Source organism: Microtus pennsylvanicus, chromosome 13 (assembly GCF_037038515.1).
Source record: "Microtus pennsylvanicus isolate mMicPen1 chromosome 13, mMicPen1.hap1, whole genome shotgun sequence".
Lineage (NCBI taxonomy): Eukaryota > Metazoa > Chordata > Mammalia > Rodentia > Cricetidae > Microtus > Microtus pennsylvanicus.
In genome coordinates, this window is record NC_134591.1 from 66,830,033 (window position 1) to 66,854,111 (window position 24,079).

The window sequence follows — 24,079 nt, forward strand, 5'->3', positions numbered from 1 at the left end:
CTTTGCCAGGGGGAGGACTGTAGTAAGGGACAGAATTTCATGCAGGGCCCCGTCCTAAGGGAGCAGAGGGTTAAGGATGTGAATAGTACTTCTGGTTTTTTGAGACAGGGTCACTATGTAGCTAAGGATGATCATGAACTGGCTCTCCTGTCCCCGTGTCTCCAGCGCTGGGATTATAGGTGTGTGCCATCCCACCTGGTTTATGCGGTGCTGAGGATTGAACCTTGCTTGCTAGGCTGGTACTCTGCCAACTGAGTGGCATCTAGAAAGTGCTGGTAAGTTCAATGTCCTGGGCACCGTGGCAATGCCTGTAATCCTAGCAGAGAGATGCAGGCACGAGGATCAGGATTTCAAGGCCATCCTTGGCTACAAAGGGAGTTGAAGCTAGCCCAGGATATAAATGAGATACTGTCTTAAAAATAAAAAGGCCGAGGCAGAGGCAGGCGGATCTCTGTGAGTTCGAGACCAGCCTGGTCTACAAGAGCTAGTTCCAGGACAGGCTCCAAAACCACAGAGAAACCCTGTCTCGAAAAACCAAAAAAATAAAAAATAAAAAAATAAAAATAAAAAAATAAAAAGGCCAAGGATGAGAATTTGGAATGGAGGTCTCCCTGTCTCCCTGTTCTGTTCTTTTTGTTTTCTTTCTTTTTTTTTCTGTTTTTTTGAGACAAGGTTTCTTCTGTAGCTTTGGAGCCTGTCCTGGAACTAGCTCTTGTAGACCAGGCTAACCTCAAACTCACAGAGATTCACCTGCCTCTGCCTCCTGAGTGCTGGGATTAAAGGTGTGTGCCACTACTGCCCGGCCCCTGCTCTGCTCTTGAGCAAAGCCCTTGGCCTCTCCCATTACAGCAAGGCAGAGGTACTCAGATGCGTTTGCCTAAGCCTGTTTCTAGCACCACTGCTTCCAATGCAAGAGACCATAGAAAACAGGGTTTCCTTTTTCATGGCTTCAGTCAGGACTCTGAGGCTCAGAGCTGTGGAGTTCGCTCTTGTGTTAATTTACCCTGAGAGCTGTAGGGCAGCTCATGAACCTGACCTTGCCAACTGCAAAGCCTGCATTTTTCCCACCTTTCCACCCGCCCTGAGATGTACCTGGTAGGGGCCGTGATCGGTCACCGCAATAATACACAGAGGTGGACATACACACACACATGCACCCACAGACCCACTGATACCCTCATACCCACTCCCACCCAGTCCCACACATTCTATCCCTCATACATGTGCACTATGCACACACATAAATGCATACATACACATACCCTCATACTCACTCACATCCAGTCATAGAAATTCAAACACACACACACACACATAAACACACACACGTACACATGAATGCACGCACACACACATACACACTGACCAGTGAGTGGCCTCCTCAGGTGTACTGGGTTCACCTCCTGGGTGCTGGGTTCCAGGTTCCAGCTGGGTCAGTCACTCCTCCTTCAAGGACAACAGTGTGCAGTCCCGAAGGCGATCTCGCCTCATCCCGGCAGCAAGGGCTCTCAATGACATCTCTGTTCCTGCCACATTAGAGGAGGTGGGAGGAGGGCGGTGAACACTGGTGGCAAGGATATGGATGCTTTCATGTGTGGGGGCCCCAGCAACTGCAAATAACCAAGTCAGGCCCAAGACGGGGGCCTGAGCACTGTGCCTGCCTGAGCCTGGGGGATGTCGGGATACTCTAGGGAGACCAAGGCTGTTTTTCAGCGAGTGAGACTAATTCACAGCCACCGTTGTGAGCACGGTCCTTGTGCCTCACAGGTAAGGAAGGTCCTGTTCCATCCTCATCTTCACTCTGGAAAGGAGTGAGGGGCCACTGTTGCCACTGCACATACGGGTCCCCAGAGGCTCAGCGCAAACAGGAGCTCCACCTAACATCGCTACACTAGGTGATAGGCGCGGGTCTGGGGCTGCAAAATCCCATCTCCGGGAACCCACCCTAGACTGCTTCCCAGAGAACACACACAGAAGGGGCGGCCTGCATCAGTGTTGGGCTTTGACCCAAACCCGAGAGGTTAAGGAAGGTTCCGCCCACAGAGCGGAGAACTTGCCCTGGGTTTTGACCCTGCCTCCTACTGTGCGCCGCCTTTGGTCACAATGGGGTCCTCTACCTCAGTCACACTCACAGACTCCACAGGGGACTATGGCTCCCCTCACATTAGCAAACTGTCTTGTGTGGGAGCAGGGCTGGGAAGTGTCGGAGGGTCAGGGCCTTTTACTGTTTACTTACACATCCCTCTCTGTCTCTCCCAGGGTGTAAGAGCTGTTATCGGGAAGAATGCCGCGCTTCCAAGCTCCTCCCTGGATAAGACAAGGAAAACAAATATCCCAGCAGAAAAAGCCACAAATAAGCAACTTGCGGCCAGGGTTACTGCAACCCACGAAAGCCGTTTGTCTTCCATGGGGCTGGGACACAGCCTGGTAGGAAATGTTCTGGCATAAAGTGTATGAAGCAGCCTCGGGTTCAATCCCCAACACTGCATAAACCGTGTGTACACCCGGGAGCCGGAAGCGAGAGGACCGGAAGTTAAAGATCGTCTTTGGCTACATACTGAGTTTGAGTACGGCCTGGGCTACATGAGAACCCTGTCTCAAAAATTAAAAATAAATAAATAAATAAATAATGAGATAGGGGTTGGCAAGCTGGCTTGGCAGGTAAAGGCACTTGCTGCCAAGCCTGATGATCTGAGTTCAATCCCTGGGACCCACAGGACGGATGGAGAGAGACAACTTCTGGAGTTGTCCTCTAACCTCCACACACATGACCATCATGCGTACTCACAAAATAAATAGTTAAATTAAAAAGCTAAATGAAATTTTAAAAAGCCCCAACTTTCCAAAACATTGGGTCGGATTCAAACTACAGATAACTGGCCTTCATATCGGCCCGTGTAGTCTTCACCCACTGGGACGATTCCCTTCTGCTCTCTTCCCCACATGACAACCCGGCAGGTTTAAGAGCTCAGCTTTGTGGGAAACTTCTTGGGTCCCCTACTAGCTCAGCGTATATCAGCGCGGCAATTCTACCTCTGTCCAGCAGGCGGCGATAGCAGTGAGTTGTAGGTTAGACTACAGAACCCGAGATTCTAAGGATTTTTCTGCCCGGGAAAACAGTCATTCTATGGTCTCTGTTTTTTTTTCTCTGGATTAAATATCTTCTATTTCAACAGTCCTTAAGGTGGGCTGGACGGAGCCGGCAATGTTTATAATGCGCTGGTATTGAAAGTATGTACCAGGCTGGAGAGATGGCTCAGTGGTTAAGAGCACACGCTGCTCTTCCAGAGGACTGGTGTTTAATTCCCAGCACCCACATGGCAGCTCACAAGTGTCTGTGTAACTCCAGTTCCAGGGAGATCTGACACCTTCACGCAAATGCACGTTAAATAATTTTTTTTAAAAAAAGAAGGTATTTACCCGCACACTCGGCTCAGAATGGCATTTTTTTTGTTTTAATCTCAGACGGGTACCTGAATTCTGTCATCACTACCTGGACCAACGGAGGAAAATTTCCTTCTGTTTCAACAGTCCCCTAACGCCTCCTCATCCCCACACCCTCTGTGAGAACTCAAGGAGGCAGCTGTTAGCCTGAACACTGTGGAGGCCACTGCCATCTCCTCTACAAACGGGGAAACTGAGGACCAAGAGAGCCTCAGAGCGTGCACAGAGGAGAAGCTCGTGACTGTCTTTCTGATGGGTGCAGAGCAGGGTAGAGCAACAGCAAAGAGAACTGCACAGCATAAAATAACCAGCTGGTGACCCTCAAGCGGACCCCAGGCTGCAGGCTCCCCCCACCCCGGTTTCTCCTTTAGTGCCCGGCTGCCAGGACAGTACTGTTCCCTGTTCATAAAGCACACCGGGTTCAGAGCTACTCCGAGCCACTTACTGAAAACAGGATGCAGGCGAGATGGCTCAGCACGTAAGAGCCTGATGACCCAAGTTCGAATCCTGGGACCCACAGTGAAGAGAACCGACTCCCAGAAGTCATCCTCTCTGTCTGTCTGTCTGTCTCTCTCTCTCTTACATGCACACACAAATGTACCCACGCACCCACATGTGCACAGACACATCATATATATAATAATACTAACGCCCCACCCCTGCACACACATCATATATATAATAATAACTAACACCCCACCCCCGCACAACATCATATATATAATAATACTAACGCCCCACCCCAGCACACACACATCATATATATATAATAATAACTAACGCCCCACCCCAGCACACACATCATATATATAATAATAACTAACGCCCCACCCCCGCACAGACACATCATATATATAATAATACTAACGCCCCACCCCAGCACACACACATCATATATATAATAATAATAACGCCCCACCTCCGCACAGACACATCATATATATAATAATACTAACGCCCCACCCCCGCACAGACACACATATATATAATAATAATAACGCCCCACCTCCGCACAGACACATCATATATATAATAATACTAACGCCCCACCCCCGCACAGACACACATATATATAATAATAATAACGCCCCACCTCCGCACAGACACATCATATATATAATAATACTAACGCCCCACCCCCATAGGACATATGCATTGGCGTGCAGGTGGAGGACAGAGCTTAACTTTGGATGTCATTCCTCAATGCCATCCACCTGTTTTATGAGCAGGGTCAGCTGTTGGCCTGAAGTTCACAAACAGACTAGAGTGGCTGGCAGCCAACGAACCAGAGGGATCTTCTAGTCTCTCTGCCTCTCCAACTATGGGCTTATAATCAAGCCCCCAGCTTTTTATGTGGGTGCTGGGGGAGGGATTCAAACTCAGGTCCTCATGCTTGTGTGGCAAACAGCTTACTGACTGAGCCATCTCTCTAGCCCCCCTAACTATCTTTAGATTTATTTATTTTATATGTGCGAGAGTTTTGATTGTATGTTGATGCTAACCGGTACCCACAGCGGTCAGAAGCGGGTATGAGATCTTCTGGGATTGGAGTTGTGCATGGCTGTGAGCCACCATGTGGATGCTGTAACCAAACCTGGGTCCTCTAAAAGAACAACCAGTGCTCTGAGCCACTGAGTCACCTCCCCAGCCTGTTTTGTTTGTTTGAAGAAACATGGTCTGCTGGGAACGGTAAAGCACTCTGATAGTTCCAGTTACTCTAGAGGCTGAAGCGCGATTGCTACAAGTTTGGGTCCAGCCTGGTCTTTATATGTAGCCCAGGCTGGCTTTTAACTCCACCCCCTGCCTCAGTTTCCCCAGTGCTGGGGTTTCTGACCTGTGCACTGTGCCTGGCATGATCTGGATTTGGCTTTCTGCCTCTCCTGCCTTTCCTGAGGACATGGCAGGCTCAAGTGCTTACTGTGGATGGCTTATGTTGAGAAAAGCTTGCTGGCCCAGTGCTTTTCAACCTAGGGGTCACGACCCCTTTGGGGGTTGAAGGACTCTTTCACAGGGGTTGGGTATCAGCTATCCTGCATAGCAAATATTTACATTATGATCCATAACAACAAAATTCTAGTTATGGAGTAGCAACTAAAATATTTTTGTGGTTGGGGGGGGTCACGACAACATGAGGAACTGCATTGAAGGATCGCAGCATTAGGAAGGCTTTGGAGCACCTGTGTGGAGGGAGGGTGTGCCAGCTCTTTATCTAGATAGGCCACTCTTTCTGGGAGCCCCTTGTCCTGATTTGTGGTCTCATGGCTGTGCCTGTTCATGGGGTCATAGTGTAGACCCCTAATAGCTGGAACCTTGGCCTGGGAGGGAGAAGTCCTGGATTCAGACCTTACCTTTGTCGCTCACTTGCTGTGTCTACAGGGCAGCTTTCTCTCACCGGGAATGACCAGCCAGGACCCAGTGACCTTCTTCCTCTCAGCCTTCTACCTTAAGACTTCAGATGTCCTGAGTGACTCAGGACATGGCCCCTCACCCTCCTCAAGCTGGCTGGCCTCCCACATCCTCCATTCCAGAAAGAGCACACCCCCTGTTTCCTGCCCGAGTCAGGACCTGGCAGGTCTGGGCTGCAGAGAGGACAAGAGAGAGGCCAATCCCAGCCTCTGAAGCTGCCCGCGGTGAGCGCTGGATGGCTGCCAGTCACAATAGGCCTCAAGGTACAGAGGGGCGTTTGTCCGGGGACTCGCAGCCTCGTGTAAACCTGTGCTCTGGTTTTGGCAAGCCACCTCCTTTTCTCCACACCCTCTTGGGCGGCAGTAGCAGCTTCTGCTTGGCTGTGAGGTGGGAGAGGAATGCTGGGCAGAACCCTCTGTAAGGCTGGGAGTCAGGCAAGCAAAGGGGTGGGAAGAAAGGCTGGGCATCATTTGTGTAGGGCACAGCGGTGAGGGTCACAGTGAGGGTAGAGAGAAGGTGGGGATGGTGAAGGCAGGAAATGCTCTGGACATGGCCAGGGTTGGTCTAGAGGGTCAGGGACTGGTTCTAGACTCCCTCACTGGCTAGATAAGGAACTATGGGCACAGAACCCTTCTCTTCCAGACTTGGTTCTCTCAGCTGTAAAATGGGGCGATTGAGAGGACACCATTAAATGAAGTGATTTGAGAATACCCAGTGGGGTATAGGAAAGAAGATGCAGTGAACACCTAGAGGGGTATAGAAAAGATGACAAAGTTTGGACCCAGACAGATTTAGGTCTAAACGCTACCACTCAACTGGTGGAGTGTCTGTGTGGCATACACAAGGCTGTGGATATGGCTCCCCAGCCCAGAATAAGCTGGGCATGGTGCAACTCTGCAATCCCAGCACACAGGAGGTGGAAGTATAAGGGGCAGGAGTTCAAGACCATCCTGGCTACACAGCAGATCTGAAATCAGCCTGCCTACATGGGACCCTCATCTGGACAAAACAGAGTGCTAGTTCCTTGTCTTGCTGTGTCAAAACCCTTGACCAAGCCAACTTAAGGGTTATTGTGGCTCACAGGTATTGAGGGTACAGTCCGTCGAGGTGGCAGAAGAGGTGGCTGGTCGTGTCTAGAGTGAGGAAGGAAAGGGGGTAGCGGCTGCTGGTACCCAGACAGCATTTTCCATTGTTATCCCAGGGCACCGTGCTGGGGTATCAGGTGTGAGCCACCACACTTGCTGTTCCCCATCCCTGATTTTAAAAATCTCACTGAAGGGCCTCAAAATATTGTGGGCCTCCCTGCTGTACCAGGTGGCCCCCACACAGGTTCAGGATTCTCTAGGTGCCAGTCTGTCTGTCCACCTTCTGCTGGACCCCATGTCCTCCGAGCTTCCGCACTCTCGGCAGAGCTGAGCTCAGGGCCCTGGTTGGCGATACTGTCCTCCTTTTGTGTGGTACATATTCTGTTTGTTCCCGAGGCTGCATACATCCTAGAGGCTGATGGTGTACCAGGAATCTCAGACATGGGGGGGGGGTATCCAGGTGTGCCCAGGGTCTAGGTATATATTAGACTGTCAAGAACTGGGGGGGGCGGGGGCGTGAGCACTCAGCATCAGCTGCTCCTTTTAGCTCCTTGGTGCCGACCACCGTGCACGAGGCCTCCCACTCAGGTCCGTCTGAAGCCCCGTCACACCCCTTTCCACTCTTCCACCCGAAAACACTTAGGTTCAGAAAGGCTGAGTGACTCGTCCTGTCCACAGGTATCAGAGCAGGACCCAGACCCTGCCTTCTGCTTCCCAACGCCCCCAGCAGCTCCCTGAGCATGCTGGAGAGAATGTGGGAGACAGTCTGAGCTCTGGGCAAGCGTACTGGGCCCAGGAGAGCTTGGGTTGATGCCCTGGTTGTGCCAGGGTGCTGAGCAGGGGAAGTGTCCTGTCACCGCATGTTTCTGTGAACCTGGCTGTCCCCAAGTGTGGGGGAACCTTGGCCAAGAGGGGCTGTTGCTAAACAGACTCATGGGGACTTCATTTCCTTACCAAGAAACCCAGAGCCACATCTGTTCACCGCAAACCGTAGAGCTGCAGAGCTGGGGACCGGACTCTGTCCACTCAGGGACCTTTGAGTGCTTATGAGGGAGACACTCAGCCACCAGAGGATGAAGGGGCAGGAGGTAGGAGGCCCTGGGCCCGAAGTTTCCCTTAGGGGCTTACATCCTCTTCCAGATGGTACCCAGCTCAACCCAGGCATCGTTTTGTACGGCAGAGGGAGGAAGAGCCGCCAGGCTGGGCTCTCCTGTGGGAATGGAGACTGGGGTCCAGAGGACTGAACACTCAGGAGGGGGAAGGGCACTGTCTGGGCTGGAATCCTGGACTGTAGGAAAGGAGAGGGCAGCTCAGCACCAGGATTTGTCAGTTTCTGCTTCCTGACTGGATGCAATGTGACCAGCCTCCTCATAGTCCTCCTCAGTGACTTCCACAGCGATGAACTGCAACCTTCAACTGTGAGCCACAATAAACTCTTTTCTCCTAAAGCTGCTTTGTGTTTTTATTTCTTATTTTTTTGAGACAGGGTTTCTCTGTAGCTTTGGAGCCTGTCCTGGACCCAGCTCTTGTAGACCAGGCTGGGCTTGAACTCAGAGACCCGCCTGCCTCTGCCTCCAGAGGGCTGGGATTAAAGGTGTGCGCCACCACTGTCCAGCTTGTTTTTATTTTTAATCAGGGTGTTCTTATCATAGCAACAGGGCAGTAGCTGAGATATTGTGGGCTTGTTGTCTGAGTAAAATGACTTTTTAAAAAATTTTTTGTAAAAAAGCCCCTAGCCATCAGAAACTACAATGAACAGACTCCCTTTCCTCCCCAACCTGTTGGAAGGTCTCTACACTCCCGGCTTGCTTTCCAATCAAGACAAATGAGAGCTGGGGTGTTACTTAGTCAAGCACTTGCCTCAAGAACATGAGGACCCAGGAGAAAGGCCGGGCGTGGCGGAGCATATATGTCATTTCAGAGATGGGGAGTTGGGTAGTGGAGATAGGTGGAGCCCTATAAACACCTAGGCCAGCCATGATTTGCTCTTTGCCTGTGTGGAGAAGTTTCAGGCCGATTGGAGACCGTGCCTCAAACAGATGGTGGAAGGTATCTGAGGACCAACACCGGGGCCAGTTCTGACCTCCAGATGCATGTACCATGTGCACCCCACCCTAAACACACACATGCGCGCGCACACACACACACACAAACACACACACACACACACACACAAAAAAAAACAGCTTGGACTCTAAGGTAAGGGAAGAAGAAGGAGGGAGGCCAAGTTATCCAGGGTCAAATATGTACAAGACTAAGAAAAAAGAGAATAATTTAATTGAATGTCCTCCTTCCTTCCTGCTGCCAACTCGGAGTTACATAATTGAATTTCTCCAGGTATCCTCTTCTCCCTGCCCCCAGGGCCAGCTTCTGAGCAAACACAGCAGCCGGAGAGGGAGGACAGACAAGGAGGCAGGAGTGAAGACCGAACTCTGGGTGCCCAACCCACCTGGAAGAACACAGACAAGTCCCCATGGCCATGTGACCACGAGGAAATTCAGATGGACTCTTTCAGGACACTTGGTTTTCCCAGCAGGGTGTTGCCCAGCTCCTGTGTTCTGTCCTCCACAGCCTGGTGCGTGGTGATAGGGAAAGCTTCGGAATTGGTCCTGGGTTCGAATTCTGGTCTAGCTATGTCCCCTGGGCTATAACCTCCTTAAACCCCTCCATTACCATCGGTTGGCTTGTGCCTTCTCTTCAGCGATTACTCTTAATAACAAGGGGCAATGACTTAGCCTTAGCTGGACACCAAGCCTGGCAGTCTTACCTCTTAAGTCACCTAGCCAGGTGCACTGACCCCTAGTGGCTCAGTCACAGGGCTGAAGAAGTCCTAGACTCTCTAGTTAGGAGCCAGTCTCCCCAGGGACTTGTCTTCACCTCTCCCGAGTCCCCTCTTGCAGCAGTTGGCCTATGGGCATGCCAGCTCTGTCTGCCCTGTTGTCCTTATTCTCAGAGAACAAACCTGCCTCAGTCATCACCACCTTGCAGCACCCAGCCTGGAGCTGCCTCGTGGAAGGTCCTGGAAAGAGCAAAGGAAGCGAAGCCTTGTGGATGCACACAGCCGGACCTGCTTGGACAAAGGTGAGTGCCCAAGGTCATGTGAGAGCCAGCGGTGCCTCTGTCACCTTGATGCAGATGAGGAACCTCACAACTTCAGAACCCTGAGCTTCTATTTTGCCTGAACTCAAACAAGGGCAATTACACTGGCTGTAGTAGGACGTGTCTTCAATTCCAGCACTTGGGAGGCAGAAACAGGAGGATCTCTGTCAATTCCAGACCTGCCTGGTCTACAAAGCAAGTTCCAGGACAGTCAGGAGTGTTACACTGAGAAACCCTGTCTCAAAAAACCAAAACCAAAACAACAACAGCAAAACATAAAACAGGAACTGGACCTGGGTGTTGTAGGGCCTGTGGCACTATAGGTGTGTACGTGAGCCTTGGGCAAGGGACCTGGAGATTCGAAAATGTAAAGACACATAGACAGGGTCACGGATCATCCTTGAAACAAGAATGCCCACTTTATTGTACTCAAGGGCAGCTTATATAGGGCTCTGGCCACGCCCCAGCTCTCGGGATCTTTCAGCTGTGGATCCATCAGAAACCACTCCCCTGCCATGAGGGTCTCGTGCTCAGAGCAGCTGCAGGCTGCTCAGAGCAGAGGAAAACCAGTTGTTTACAAAAATTTCAGGGTCTGGTGGTCTGCAGTCCCCAACAGGGTGTGGTGGTACATGATCTTAATCCTAGCACTTGTGGATTGGAGACAGGAGGATCAGAAGTTCAAAGCCAGCCTCCGCTATATAGTGAGTTTGAGGTCTTGCCTCAAAGCTGGAAAGCTGGCCCAGTAAATACAGACACTTGCCTACAAGCCTGACAACCTGACTCCAACCCCCAGAACCCACAAGCCAGGAGGAGAGAACCAGCTCTTCACATGTGTGCCACAGCACATGGACCCCTCCAAAATAAGTAAATGTAATAAAACATTATGAACAACAACATCAAAAGGGGGCTCCATGGGTACTCCCAATTCAGCAGTCACACAGATGGCATGAGTTAAACTAAGTGGGTCACACACACCAAAACAAAAGTCAGGGATCTGGGAAAGGGACAGACAGGGAGGAGGGCAGGTTGAAAGGGATGGGAGATGAGACAGAGAAAGATAAGAAGGGATGGGAAAGAGATGGGGGGGGGCAGGAAAGAGCAGCCAGAATGTATTAGTAGAAGTATGAGATTGTCAAGGAACTAACTTAATCCAACAAAGGAAACCTGCATCCTGCACTGGGAAGCTAACCCAGTCAGTGAAGTGCTTGCCTGACTTCACACCCTAGAACCCAGGTAAAGACCATGCATGTGTAGTGGTGGCGCACACCTTTAATCCCAGCACGCGGGAGGCAGAGGTAGGTGGGTCTCTGTGAGTTCAAAGACTGCCTGGTCTACAGAGCTAGTTCCAGGACAGCCAGGGCTGTCTCAAAAAAACAAAACAAAACAACAAAAGAGCCATGTCTGTCGCTGGTCTTAGGAGAAGGTGTTGGGGAAGTGGAGACAGGAGACTCTTGGGGCCTCACCTGGTCAGCCAGCCTGGTCTAATTGGTGCGCTCCAGGCAATGAAGGATGCGTGGTGGTGTGTGCGTGTTATCCCAGCCCTCAGGTGTTACAGAGTATTTAACTAGTCAAAGATGTGCTACATTTGTTTATGTTTCAGAATACTGATCTAACTGTCTAAAGGTGTGCTACTTTTGTTTATGTTTCAGAATACTGATCTGTCTAAAGGTGTGCTACTTTTGTTTATGTTTCAGAATACTGATCTAACTGTCTAAAGGTGTGCTACTTTTGCCCCTGCTGCATTTGTTTAATGATGTAAAGACGTGTTGCTTTGCCTCCCTAAGATACCTGATTGGCTAATAAGAAGCCAAACAGCCCCTACCGAGGCAATAGAGGGTAGGCGAGTGGAGAGAATAAAGAGGAGGAGGAATCTAGGCTCGAAAAGCAATAAGGGGAGAACAAGGGAGAAAAAGAGGAAGATTTGCGGGGTTAGCCAGGCAGTCACCAGGCAGACAGACACAGAGTAAGACATACAGAATGAAAGAAAGGTAAGAAGCCCGAGACAGAACATAGATGAAGAGAAACATGCTAATTTAAGTTATAAGAGTTAGTGGGCTGGGGCTGGTGAGATGGCTCAGCGGTTAAGAGCGCTGGCTGCCTTTCCAGGTGGACCTGGGTTCAAACATTCCCAGTACCCACATGGCAGCTCACAGCTGTCTGTAACTCGGTTCCAGGGAATCGGACATTGTCACACCAATGTACATAATGTTAAATAAATTATTTTTTTTAAAGAGCTAGCGGGACAAGCATAAAATAGGCTGAGCATTCATAACTTACAGTAAGTCTCTCTGTCTGTCATGATTTGGGAGCTGGTTGGTGGCCAAAAGAAAGCCTGCTATATTCAGGAGGCAGAGACAGGAGGATTACAAATTCAAGGTCATCCTTGGCTACGTGGCCAGTCAGGGCTATGTGAGACACTGTCTTAAAAACAAAACAAAACAAAACAAAACAACAACAAAAACCAGGACAGGAAACAAAACAAAAGCAAAGACAAGCAAGTACTTTGGTGCCCCTGGTGAGGTAGGAGCCAGGCTCAGTATTGGCAAAGAACAGCTTTGGCATCCCTGGATGGAATGCAGCCATAGCATGCCCTGGGCTTAACAGTTCCTGCAGCCTGTCATTCCTGCTTGATGGGATAGGCTGCTAGGCTCCCAGGTTGGTCCGTTCTCAGTGATCCCGGAGCACCCTGACACTCCAGTCTTTAAAAGAGTCCCTGATTGCAAGAGGACTTCAAGTTCAAGGTCACCATGGGCTGTGTTGTGAGACCCTGTCTCAAAACTAAAGATCTATATGATGCACGATTAACAAAAACTCAGAGAAATTGGAGTTCAACATGAAGATCAGAAAAGCAGAAGAGTCAGCCACTGACTTTTCCCTTAACCTCCATCTGAAATGACAACCTTGCCTCCAGGAATCCCAGAACGAGACTGAATGAGAGCTGTTTCCTCCCATTTTATAATCCTCTCTAGTACTGGGATTAAAGGTGTGCACTAAAGGTCCAAATCAGGAGCAGAAGGAGAGAGAGCACGAACAAGGAACTCAGGACCGCGAGGGGTGCACCCACACACTGAGACAATGGGGATGTTCTACTGGGAACTCACCAAAACCAGCTGGCCTGGGTCTGGAAAAGCCTGGGATAAAACCGGACTAGCTGAACATAGCGGACAATGAGGACTACTGAGAACTCAAGAACAATGGCAATGGGTTTCTGATCCTACTGCACGCACTGGCTTTGTGGGAGCCTAGGCAGTTTGGATGCTCAACTTACTAGACCTGGATGGAGGTGGGGGTTCCTTGGACTTCCCACAGGACAGGGAACCCTGATTGCTTTTCGGGCTGGGGGGGGGACTTAATTGGGGGAGGGGAAGGGAAATGGGAGGCGGTGGCGGGGAAGAGACAGAAATCTTTAATAAATAAATAAATTTAAAAAAAAGGTATGTACTACCTGGTTTCTATGGCAACTAGCGTGACTACTGGGATTAAATGCGCATGCTATTGTGGCTACTGGGATTAAAGGTGTATGCCATTGCTGGCTGGTCTGTAAGTGTGGCTGTTTTACTTTCCCGACACCCAAGCAAGCTTTATTATTAAAATACAAGTGCAATGCTACTACATCTGTGTGCAGCTTCGTTGGCAGTGTGCCTGCCTAGCCCCACTCAGTTCAGGCATGGTGGCACACACCTGTAACCAGCACCCTGGAGGCAGAGGCAGGAGGACCCTGTCTCAAACAGAACTAAACACCCTCCTCCCTAATGTGCTGAACGCCACCCCTACCCTGGCTCTCCACACTGCAGCATCATCATTGGTGTTTGTTTCTTTTCGTGCTTAACTATTTCCTCCCCAATAGTCTCTGTGGGTCTCTGTGGGCTCCACCTTCTGAGGTTTTATTGATTTGCCTCACAATGCTTTTATGGCGAGCTCATGTTTAGATGCCAGTTTGGCTGGCTTTAGGGCTCGGGGTAGACCCAGCTCCTTTCTTTCACTACTGAGGACGTGGCCACCTCCACTCCCTTTATCAGGTGAGCCATTTGCTGCTCTCCGCTTTGTTCTTAGCCTTTCACTTTTTAAAAATAATAAAACTTGTATATTGTGTGTGTGTGTGTTTTGTCTGCACACGTCTATGCACCACCTGCATGGCTGGTGTCCGTGGAGGTCAGAAGAGGACACTGGATCCCCTGGAACTGGAGCCACAGACAGTTGTGAGTTGCCCTGTGGGTGCTGGGAACTAAGCCCCAGGTCCTCTGGAAGAGCAGCCAATGCTCTTGGCCACTGAGCCATCTCTCCAGCTTGTCTGTCACGTTTTCGATCTCAGCTGCACGGTGATGTCCGTGTTGAGGACTTTCCTTATTTCACTGTGGGTGTTCTGAGTCCTTTCAGTCTGTGCTCATACGCTCTCCTGTCATTTTGGAATGTTAAACCGGTGATGTCCGTGTTGAGGACTTTCCTTATTTCACTGTGGGTGTTCTGAGTCCTTTCAGTCTGTGCTCATACGCTCTCCTGTCATTTTGGAATGTTAAACCACCATTATTTTCTTAGTGATTTCCTTGTTAATGTCTTCTTTGGGTTTCTTTCTTTTCTTTTTTTTCTTTTTTCTTTTCTTTTTCTTTTTTTTTTTTCCCGAGGCAGGGTTTCTCTGTGGTTTTGGAGCCTGTCCTGGAACTAGCTCCTGTAGCCCAGGCTGGTCTCGAACACACAGAGATCCACCTGCCTCTGCCTCCCTAGTGCTGGGATTAAAGGTGTGCGCCACCACAGCCCAGCTCTTTCTTTTCTTTTTTCTTTTTTCCCTTCTTTTTTGGACAGGTTGTAATCTAACCCAGGCTAGCCTTGACCTCTCTGTGTACCCGAGGATGACCTTGGACTTCTGATTTTCCTGCCTCCACACCTCCACTCCCCTGTGTGAGGACAAGCTGCCCATCTTCTCAGGGACTTGGCTTTGCAGGTGGCTGGACTGCCTGTCTTTCACAGAGGTCATACTTCTCAGCTGCTCTTGAGATCTGGGTTGGAATGTTCCTGGTTTAGAGACTGTCCTGTCTCATGAGCAGACACCATGGCCAAGGCAAGCATTTAATTGGGGGCTTGCTTACAGTTTCAGAGGGTGAGTCTATGACCATCCGGGTGGGGAACATGACGGCATGCAGGCCGGCATGGTGTTGGAGCAGTAGCTACAGGCAGCAGGGGGATAGATAGATAGATAGATAGATAGATAGATAGATAGATAGATAGATAGATGGATGGATGGATGGATGGATGGATGGATGGATGGATGGATGGATATATGGATGGGTGGGTGGGTGGATGGATAGATAGATAGATAGATAGATAGATAGATAGATAGATAGATAGATAGATAGATAGATGAATGGATACATGGATGGATACATGGATACATGGATGGGTGGCTAGAGACAGAGATAGACAGAGATTAGGCCTTATAGTGATATTTTATTTGTGTTTTAATAAATAAAACTTGCCTGAAGATCAGAAAAGCAAGCAGCTAACTACTAGAGAGACCAAATCTTCAGACTGAAAGGGCAAGATCCTGTCTCCACGAATCCACAGACTGACGTCAGAGGCTACACTCAACTCCTGCCTTATATTCCTCTCTAGTGCTGGGATTAAAGGCGTCTCATCTCAAGTGGTGGGATTGAAGGTGTGAGCTCTGTTTCTCCTTTAGACTGATTCCCTCTCATGTAGCCCAGACTGGCCTCGAGTCTTGGGATTAAATGTGTGTGCCACCACTGCCTGGCCTGAGTATCTGAGGCTTTAGAGGAACCGAGGAGGCAAATGCTGGCCCACTGGGGGCTCATATCATCACTGCTGATGTCTCCTGAACACCAGACACTGAGGTTGACATTAGGAAAGAACACACAGGAATCTGCCTTCCATCCCCCGGGCATCCTTCAGGCCTACAACCGGAAAGAGAGCTGACATGTGACTTCCAGAAAGTTTGGGAGGACTGAATGGACTGGCCTCCTTCTAAGAAGCTCTGGGTGAAAACAGTCCACCGTGCTCAGTGGTGGGAGGAGCTTTAAACTCCCGAGGCAGTGTGCACTGAAAGTTGTCACAGCAGGCCCCAACACCAGGTTCTCCAAAGGGGACACGGATATCAGTACGTGATTACTGTGGACATCAGAGACCGGAGGTTTGAGCTAGAGGTGGATGCATGGGCACAGCGTGGGGTGAAATCCCCGCTGGCTTCCCCCTCCTCAGTTCTGCCACAAGACCAGATGGGTTTCTAGGGCCTCCACCTTTCCCCAAGGAATTGTGATCATGTGTATGCCACTCACTCTGCTCCCATGGGGACCCTGGCTTAGGGCCCCATCAGCTCCAGCCTGCCTGGCCCCCGATAGGAAGCCCCCAAGCAGGCCCCAGTCCTGCTGTAGAACAAACTGTCTGTTTCAGAAACACACACACCCTCTTTTCCATCCTCAGACCAAGCTGTGGCCAAGTTACCCGAGAACTTCAGACCACATGAGAAGGTCTGGCCCTGTTGCCCTGCAGCCGGCCCCTGTTCTTGCCTGTGCTGCAGTGGGTGGGGGAGCATCGAGCCACTACAGGCAATCAACTTAGCTCTGTCTGTTCCCTGACTTCCTGCCTCCTTCGGCCTACCAGTGCCAGTGTGGATCAGGACTTCATCTCAGGACAAGGCACAAAGAGCCTATCCCACCAGATCTTAAAGCAAAGACAGAATCCAGACCTGAGGCACCACGGGGCAGTATTCAGTAGGATGGGTATGGGGAAGCTGCTGGAGGGAGGGAGGGAGGGAGAGGGAGAAGCCAGCTAGGAAAACTCACATGCTATTGCTGCCAGCTGGCTGCAGAGGCCCGAAGTGTGCAACAAAGGCAGGCAGATCTTTGTGAGTTCAAGGCCAACCTGGTCTACAAGAGCTAGTTCCAGGACAGGCTCCAAAGCTAGAGAAACCCTGTCTTGAAAAACAAAAACAAAAAAACTGGTTTCTGATTTTCCGTTTTTTCTGTTTTAGAGACAAGACATTACTGATCCCAGGATGGCCTTGAACTTGCCATCTTGATTCTCCTGCCTTCCTTTCCCCCAGTCCCAGGGCAGTGTGGTGGGGAGGTCATCAGAAACTACTTTAGTTCTCTCAGCTTTTGGGGCAGCAGTTACTTTATGTCCTGGCCTCTCTTGAATGTTCTCCTGTGCAGCTCTTATCGGAGAAGAGCCACTGGTATAGGGGAGAGGGACCAGCAAGAGGGGTGACCTAAGCTGGAGGTGGTGGGACTGGAAAGTGAAGAGTTCACAGTTCTGCCTGAACCTCCAAGTCAAAGCCAAGAGTGCAGGTTCTACATTTCATAGGAAACTAAGCACCAGTGTGTCGCCTGCAGGGCTGGGGCCAGGGCTGGGGGGAGGTAATAGTGAGCGAAGGGGTGCAGGGCTGGGGTTGGGGGGAAGTGATAGCAAGTAAGGGAAGCAACATCCTTGCTTCCTCCCTCTCTGTTCACTTAGATCCCACAGTGAGACACACGTAGGATTTTATTTATTTATTTTTGAGACAGGGTTTCTCTGTGTAGTCCTGCTTGTCCTGGAACTCTCTCTGTAGACCAGACTGGTCTTGAACTCACAGAGATCCACCTGCCTTTGCCTCCTGAGTGCTGGGATTAAAGGGGTGCACCATTTTATGCAGCAAAACTTACCATTTTTTTTATTATATTTTGTGTCTGTGTGCTCATACAATGGTGCACACGTGCAAGTCAGAGGACAATTTTCAGGAGCCAGTTCTCTTCTTCCACCATGTGGATCCAGGGGGCAGACTCAGGGGGTCAGACCGCAGGTGTTCTTCCCTGCTGAGCTGTGTCACTGGCCTTATCTGGCTACTTCTCTCTCTCTCTCTCTCTCTCTCTCTCTCTCTCTCTCTCTTCCTTCCTTCCTTTCTTCCTTCCTTTCTTTTTTTTCTTTCAAGATTATTTTACCATCTAGCCTGGGCTGGCCTTGAACTGTGGTAAGCCTTCTCCCTTAACTTCCTAGTACTAAAATGACACATATAGACTATCACAGAGGGCAAACACACAAATAAAAGATTCCAACCAACTAGGAAAGTACTACAAGGGGCATTGATGTTGTGGAATAATCTTTTTGCACATTGTGAAGATGTGTCTTTGCCAAGATGCCTTTTGATTGGTTTTAAAAAGAGCTGAATGACCAATAGCTAGGGAGGGAGAGGGATAGGTGGGGTGGCAGGCAGAGAGAATAAAGAGGGGGAGAAATCAAGGACAAGAAGGAGCAGTGGGAACTAGAGAGAAAGAGAGGCGCTCGCCTGAGGCCAGAGCCAGGCAGCTGTCAGTCAGCCAGACACGAGAAGCAGCGAGAATAAGATACACAGAAGGAAAGAGGGTAAAAAGCCCCGAGGCAAAGCATAGATGAGGAGAAACAGGTTAAGTTAGAAGAACTAGCAAGAGATGAGCCTAAGCTAAGGCTGAGCATTCATAATTAAAAATAAGTCTCCATGCCAGTATTGTGTGAGCTGGCAAGCTGGCGACTCAAAGAAAAATCTGTCTACATATGGCGTCCAACATATGGGGGCTCAAATACCCAAACACAGGCCTGAGAAAGCTAAGGAAAGTTCTGGACAAGGGGCCGTTTCTTGGGTGGGGTGGTGCTCTGTGTCCAGAGGTGCAGCTTCCAGCCATTGCCTGCAGGCTGGAGCCAGCTGCCAGCACCATGTGCTAAGCTGAGCCCCGCTGTCCTGGCAGTTTAAGATTTGTCTTCTGTAGTCAGAGAACACTAGCCAGGACTGCAGATAAGCCAGTAGACACTGGACAGCAAATGTGATGGCTGGTTCTCCCAGGACTTGATCATTATCTCAGTTTCTCAGGTTCCCTTTGCCCACAGACAGCAGGACTCAGTCTAGAGAACACAATGCCCACCTTCCCAAGAGATGGAATGGGTTATTTTCGGTCACTTAGTGGGTAATGGGTGTTTGTCATCACTTAAGGGGGACATAGGAATATAGGATAAAAAGGCAACTCTTAACTTCAAATAATTTTACATTTTTTGGCATACTGATACAAATTTAAAGTTATTTTTGTTATAGCATATATATGTTTCTCCTCTTATTTGGGGTATTGTGCTTATGCAGAGCATGTAAAAATGCTATGTATAATTAAGAAATACAGGTAAGAGCTGGGCGATGGTGGCGCACGCCTTTAATCTCAGCACTTTAGAGGCAGAGGCAGGCAGATCTCTGTGAGTTCGAGACCAGCCTGGTCTACAAGAACTAGTTCCAGGACAGGCTCCAAAACCACAGAGAAACCCTGTCTCGAAAAACCAAAAAAAAAAAAAAATACAGGTTAGTAGTTAGTCATCTATAATAACTTGTAGTCACATTAGGTATGTTTTCAAGGTTAAACAGATGTATTTAGATAGATAGAAGGTCTTCAAAAATCAAAGACGTACAGAATATGACATTTAATATGTTTAATAACCTAAGTCTTTTGTCATGACAATGAGACATGTCTGCTTCTGTCATTACCAATTTACATCATAAAAGGATGATGGGCATCAAAGAACCTCCATATGGAGTTTGCTTTCATTGTAGGATTAGACATTTGGGTGAGAAGCTGTCCTTGCTTTGACTGCGGACAGTAAATTAGGCACAAAAACTTTGGATTCAGCAAGATAGGATAGATAAAGGAGTATTTTCTCTGAATTTGCCAAATACAAATGGACTGGACATTGTGAATATAATTCTTACCTGATCATTGTTCTTATTGTATACAGTTTTACTGTGTTAAGAGTTAAAACCTTTCTTCTTCTTTTTTTTTTAAAATTTAGACAAAAGGGGAAATGTGGAATAATCTTTTTGTAAATTGTGAAGATGTGTCTTTACCAAGGCTTCTGGTTGGTTTAATAAAGAGCTGAATGGCCAATAGCTAGGCAGGAAGAAGTTGGGCAGGAGGGAAGAGAGAGGAGAGGAGAGGAATCCAGGTACAGAAGGGACACCAGAGGAGGTGGAGAGGAGGCAGGAAATGCAGCAGGCAAGGGAAAAGCCACGAGCCATGTGGCAGCAAGTAGATGAATAGAAATGGGTTAAGTTATAAGAACTAATGGGACAAGCCTAAGCTATACGCTGAGCTTTCATAATTAATGTCTCCATGTAGTTTTTTTGTGAGTTGGCGGCCAAAAGAAAAATCTGTGGGTACACCGAACTTAGGTTTTTGGGGGGCAGTGTCTTCATGCTCCTGTGGATACCCGCGGCCCTCCCCCCATATCAGTTCTCCACTTCTGATCTTTGCTTCTTACTATAGTTTCAGTCAACTCAGAGCGATGGCAGCCCAACACCATGACAGGCGAGGGAACTAGGTGTTAAGGCAACCGCGACCCCCACAGAGACCAAGCGATCCTATCTTCAAGTTCACCTCACCAGGACTTGCTCACTACACACACCGGGAGGTACCAGGCTCCGCCCCATGCAGCCACCCTTAGGAACTTTACTGAATACCCAGCACCCTTCAGGAGCTGGTGAGACAGTGGTGAACCAGACACAGGTACTATTACCAAGAAGCCAGCCTGACAGAAATTTGTAGCTTACATAAAACCACGACTTAATTTGTTAAAGAGGTTGTTCCACTTAGGTACAAGAAAACAGATTGCACAGAAAAGAAAGGGCTATGGCGACAGGCAGGCGAAGACAGGGGACTCTGACTGGGACCGCTCAGACTTCTTTGCTCCTTTCCCAGCTCCTCAAATCCCTCAACCTCTCTTGCAAGAATATTCCTCCTGAACCCCAGGGCTTCCTCAGTTCCCAGTCCAGCCCTTTTAGAGGCAGGTATCATAAACCTTAAAGCACCCAGGACTGGAACCTCCCCCTATCAAGGAGCGGCTTGTTCAACATCTTGCTTATTGACTTAGCTAGAAGCCTGGGCCCCTCTGGGTTTTGGTCTCCATGGATGGTAGAGCTCCTGGGGCCTCTGAGGGGGCGCGCTCTCCTCGATACCCACCCAGTTCATAGACTACGCGAATTCAGGACCCGCAGGGGTCAAGGCTCCTTCTACTTCTCCAAGACTTTTTCCCAGGAGTCGTGGTCACTCCCGGTGGCTTCGCGGGAGGGGACAAGGAAACCACCAGCTTTCCGCATGCCTGAGATGTTACCCCAATGCAGCTAGCTTCGGGGTGCTTCTCGGCCTGCGCCCTGGACACCTCCGTGCACTAGGGTCTGCAGATACTGGAGATATTGTTGATCTTTTGGCTACTCGTCCCCGTCAAAGTGCACCAGGCTGGGGACCCCCGCCCCGGGCGACCCCGAGAGCTATCCCCTGCGGGCCTGAGCCCCTGCACGCTGCCCTCCCGCACGCCTGCGTTCCGCGCCCCGCACACCTACCTGCTTGGCACGCCCGCTCCGCCTCCTGTCGGCCCCGCTCCTAGTGCTCGGTGGCCGCCGCCGTCGCCTCCGGGTCCCGTCCCGTCCAGCCCCGCCCAGCAGGTGACCCCCGCCCGCCCTGCGCTCCGGCGCCGCCCCGCGGTGTCCACGTGCAGGCCTCTCGACCAGCCACTGGAGGGGACTTTAGGTCTGGCACCCCCGCAGTCACTTTTTCCAGGTAGGACTCCCGAGAAGGCAAAAGAGGAGGAAGGGACTGTCCCCCGCCCCAGAGCAGATCGAGACCCGCCCCTGGGAGTCGGATGGCGAGCTGATGGAGTGGGGGATGTAGACCGACTGTGGGACCCACGGACCAGAGAACTCACAGTTGTCAAGCGACAGAAATTCCTCCTGCATGTGATTAGAGTCTAGTCTTTCAACCCAGGAGTGAGATGCTGTCTCAGAAATCAAGATGGCTCAGTGGGTAGAGTGCCATCTAGCAGGCATGAGGACCCTGAGTTGAAATTCCCAGTATCCAATCTAAAACTCGGCTTGGGGGGCAGAAAAGATGGGCTTCATAGGAGCTCGGTTCCGAGCACCCACATCAAGCGGTTCACAACTGCTTGTAACTCCAGTATCTGCAGGCCCTCAAGTGCACACACCCACTATTCGCGAGCCCACACACACACACACATGCACACACACACACAATTTAAAATAAAGTATGTATTCAAATAAAATAAAGCTGGCACTTGATAATCTGAGGCCTGGGGAAGCAAAAACAGGAGGTTCCCGATGGCTTGCTGACCATCCATCCACTCTAGACGAATTGGTGAGCTCCATGTTCAATGAGAGATTCTGTCTCAAACACTGAGGTGCTAGGCAACTAGTGGCTGCCGGTGAAGGAGTGGTGTAGGCACTGGGACGTTACCCATGCTCGGGTAAATAACCCACGACCCATGCAGCCATATGGAATGTGCTTGTTTATAAAAGCAGAAAGAAAGGAAGGAAGGGAAAGCGTGGGAGAGGGAAGGGGGTGAGAAGGGGTAAGGAGGGGGCATGGCCAAAGTACGAAACCATGAAACAATGAAAAACAAAATGGGAAAAGATAAGGGAGACACCTGAAGTCCATGTGTGCACACGCATGCACATCCACTCCCACACATGAACATACATGCACACACAAACTTAAAAAAAAAGATGCCTCCCCCAACAAAAATAAGGAACAGCAAATCGCCACCTTCAATCAGACTGTTCCTCACGGTCTCCTGGGAGCCCCGAACTTTATTCCGGGCACACAGTAGGCTCTCAAGCAAATTTAAAAGAAGGGTTCCTTGAGTAAACAGAGAAATTGGTGGGGGGGGAGGTAAGCCTCAAGTCACCCAGCAGATAAGTGACAGGCCAGGAGTAGTTTTTGGTCACATCCAGGGGGTGACTGGATCTGGACTAAGTGCCTGGGAGATGCTCCCCACTGAGCCACATCTCCAGCCCAGCACTGAGGTTTTTATCTCAAGTCAGGGTTGCCCAGTCTTTCTTCTCTCCGTGCCTTGGTCTGCTGTTTATGGTTTTGGAGATGGTTGCTGGGGAAACCAGCCGCAGGTCTCAGTGGGGAGACAGCACGGTCAGAGCCAGAGACACCCACGTGTCCACTGATTAATCTAGTACCAGGAAGCGTGGACGTTCTTTCAGAATCAGTTATCACCTTGCAGCCAAGGAGGTAACAGCAGAGGCAGAAAAACTCAGGCTGTGGTTCTCTCTCTCTCTCTTTCTTTCTTCCCCTCCCTCCCTCCTCCCTCCCTCCTTCCTAATTATTTAAGGTTGGAGAGACAACTTAGAAGTTAAGAGCACTTGCTCTTGCAGAGGACCCCGGTTCGATTCCCAGCAACAATCTATAACTCCAGTTCCAGGGGATCTGATGCTTTCTTCTGACCTCTGTGAGCACCAGGCATGCATGTGGTGTACATACAAACATACAAGAAAGCACTCACACAAAAGCAAAAAGAATGCTCTAATAAACAAAATCTTTTAATAATAATTATTATTATTGTTATTTGTGTGTGTATGTGTGTGTGTGTGTGTGAGAGAGAGAGAGAGGGAGAGAGAGAGAGAGAGAGAGAGAGAGAGAGAGAGAGAGAGAGAGAGAGAGAGAGCGCATGTGTGAGTGTGTGTATCTGGGCATGTGTGTGTTACAGTGAAAGACCCAGATAAATCCAGACCCCTCTAGCAGGAAGAGAAGAGCCAAAAATCTAGGATTAGCCGGTTCAGTGACTGTGTTTCAGGAACTAGCTGAAGATAAATTTAGATTGTAATCTTGAGGATAATCTTGAGGAACAGGGAGTTACCCCCTTGTGATTATCACTAGTATTTTCAGAATTTTCAGTGATCACTGGTATTTTCAGAATTTTCCAATGATGCCCTCCCTACCCCCTTTGGATTACTGGGTTGTGGTTTCTTCCCTTAAATACCCCTTCTCCCAGCTACTCGAGGTGGAACTCCTCCCCTGCGTGGGTTAAGCATCTCGGCCCCAGCGCTGGTTCCTGTCAATAAACCTCATGCAATTGCAGCAAGGAGCAAGGACGGTCTCTCGTAAGTTACGGGGGGGGGGGGGGGCAGGAGGGGGCTGGGGGGGTCGTGTTATCCCGAGACTTAAGTGAGAGTCTCCCTACACCGGGGGTCTTTCAACAGCACACCTGTGGAGGCTAGAAGGCGACTCAGTGAAGTTGGCTCTCTCTTT

The 24,079-nt window shown here is 49.8% G+C and overlaps 1 protein-coding gene across 4 annotated transcripts in view; it reads right to left on the reverse strand.

The window, feature by feature from the left end:
* Ncmap (non-compact myelin associated protein) overlaps positions 1-21,448 on the reverse strand; it is a 33,936-nt gene extending 12,488 nt beyond the window's left edge. For 3 of the 4 annotated variants that reach the window (XR_012907499.1, XM_075946188.1, XM_075946186.1), the window contains exons 1-3: positions 21,370-21,448; positions 2,237-2,307; positions 1,367-1,526 (exon numbers count right to left, since the gene is read on the reverse strand). The gene's annotated coding sequence lies outside the window, so the exon portion shown is untranslated. The remainder of the gene's footprint in view (positions 1-1,366; positions 1,527-2,236; positions 2,308-21,369) is intronic. The other variant, XM_075946187.1, reaches the window with a different exon arrangement.
* Positions 21,449-24,079: the final 2,631 nt, after the last annotated feature.